The sequence below is a fragment of the Puma concolor genome, chromosome B3 (assembly GCF_028749965.1).
Source record: "Puma concolor isolate L17-30 chromosome B3, mPumCon1.1.hap2, whole genome shotgun sequence".
NCBI classification, from domain to species: domain Eukaryota; kingdom Metazoa; phylum Chordata; class Mammalia; order Carnivora; family Felidae; genus Puma; species Puma concolor.
Genome location: NC_141672.1, coordinates 22,451,484 through 22,454,094, shown reverse-complemented (window position 1 = coordinate 22,454,094; position 2,611 = coordinate 22,451,484).

The following is a 2,611-nucleotide window of genomic DNA, read 5'->3' as shown; positions in this document are numbered from 1 at the left end:
AAAACGCTTACTAAAGAGTGAGTGGCCTACAGTATTATGCTATTTATTTCATCCTCAACTTTAAAGAAGTAAAGTGTATTTACTTTACACAGTTGAATCCCTATTTGCTAAAATGTATGGGAAAGATATTTTTGAACTTGGAGGAGAGCTCACTTTGCCAGTTCCTGGTGCCACAGTCACCTCTTCCACTTTTTTGTTAGCTTTTCCTTCTAAGACATTTTCAATTTTCAGTATTATTATAGTTGCTTTGAGAAGGGGCTCCAACTTGTCTGTGAAAGCTTTGTTCCATAAATGATAGAATTAGTTGTTCATTAAGGCAGTAAATGAAGCTGATTAAGTAGTGAGTTAGTGAAACAATTATAGTAAAAGTTCATAAAAACACAACCCTTTTTTATTGATTTTCCTTTTATTACTTTTCTCTGTGGGACAAAATTTATTAAAAATTGGCAGTAAGAAACCCTCTTTTGAGGTCATTACCAAATGCCAGTGTCTTCACACTGCTGGGTACTATTTTCTATTGTAATGCCTTTGCACACGAACTCTCTGTGCCTAACTTCTGCTTCTCCTTTAGAACACTAGTTGGTGTTACCTCTTCCAGAAAGTTTTCCCCTACACTCCTTTAGAGGAGAGGCCTCTGGGTTTTTTTATCTCCTTAATACATGCACCTAGGACAGAGCCAAGTATATTTTAGTTTTTCGATGCATGCTTGTTGAGTTAACAGAATGAGTCAGTATTAGACAACTTATAGCTAATTGAATATGTCTTGATTGATGGGAGGAAGGGAGTGTGTATTGAAGAAACAGAGAAAGAGAGGTCTAAGCCATTCTTAGGGTATGAGAGGACCAGGGAAGAGGAAGTGAGGAGTGATGGGAATACAGACAATGTCTCCAACCAGTTCATATTGCCTTGGATATAGGAGTGCTGGGGGCTTTACCTGGCAGTGTGTTTGTGTGTGTTTTATTTTATTATTATTTTATGATTATGATTATGATTATGATTATGATTATTTTATTTCCTACTTGTCTACAGCTCTAGAATATTTTTGGCCTCCTTGCCACCCTCTCCAATTATCTAAATCCCCAGGGACCTTATTCCTCCAGCATGACAGAGTCTCCCAGAGCATGGTTTCAACTTCCCATATCCTTAGTGGGGAAGCCCTTACTTTTCCTTTTCTCTTTTCAATTTTAACAGCCCCAGAAAATGATTATACCTACTATACTCTTTAATCTTCTAGGTTGTCAGGCCAAGGAAGTAGCCAGATCTATTCTGTATATCTTATGTTTCTATGTCTCTTCAGAAGCAAAAATCTGGTTGAGTAGTTTAGAGCCACAGACCCGGTTTATGATTGCGGTGGCTCACTCAATACACTCACATACTTTGGACATTGGAGGGCAATAGTCACTCACCACTATAACTCATTGAAACATGTTACAAGAAAGCTCATTTTTCCGGGCTCCTGAAAGATTCTGAGCTTCTTTGTCTTCTCCGAGATTCTTTCCCTTCCCACCATCCCATCCCCAACCTTATCCATACTCATTTGCCTTTTTCATGTTAGCTGCCATAAGGACTCTGAAGCATTTCAGCTTTCTAATACATCTTTTCCTAGCCTGAACCAGCTGCCCTTCTTTACAGCTCTATTTTGATGCTTGAGATAATTGTCTACACTGTGATTTTTAAATTTGAAACATTCTCTTGTGCTTTTAGGAGTAAAGTGGTATTTGGAAATCTGGCAAATAAATAGACTTCCTATCAGAAGGTGGAAGAAATGTCTTCCTTCCCACGTTCCTGTGTTTTCATTATGCAAAAGGAAAGTCAAGGCTTTACTTCCTCTGCCTGCTGTCTTCTTCCCTGTTTGTTGAGGTCAGTCAGTTGGTGATTTGTAGCTAAACCAGACTGCCCACTGATGAAGAAATTAAGGTCAAAGTCAACCTTTTTTTTTTTTTAATTTTTAAAAGTGTGTTTATTTTGAGAGAGACAGATACAGCATGAGTTTGGGCGGGGCTGGAGGGGGGCAGAGAGAGAAAGAGGGAGAGAGAATCCTAAGCAGGCTCTGCAGCACTGTCAGCACAGGACCCGACGTGGGGCTCAAATTCATGAAGCCGCGAATCAGACACTTAACCAACTGAGTCACCCAGGTGCCCCAAACTCAAACCTTCTAATTTTAGAATCAAAATCAAGTGGCTTTTAAATTTCTGAAGATATTATGTCATTTGTTTCAAGATTGATTTGTTATATACTACTCAGTCTAAATTGGGCCAACCTATTGAAGTATTTTGTGATTAATCATGCTACCTGGGGCACCAGAATTGCTGCTGGATCTTGGTAAAATGGCTGCTTGTCTCTCCTTGGGGGTTGTGAAAATATAAAAAGAAAATCATTATAGTTAGGAAAATCCTATTCTGCCTTATTATTCAGAAAGCACTGCTGTTAGTTTCTATGGAAGCATTTCCCAAGGATGTTCTTAATTATTGATGGCTAAATTCTCATTACTTAATGGAAGCTGGACTTTAAGGAGAAGCAAGAGGGAGGGAGCTTTATTTTTTGTTTTTTGTTTTTTGTTTGTTTTTTTGCGCACTGGTAATACACATTGTCTTCTCCACATCCATGGGTG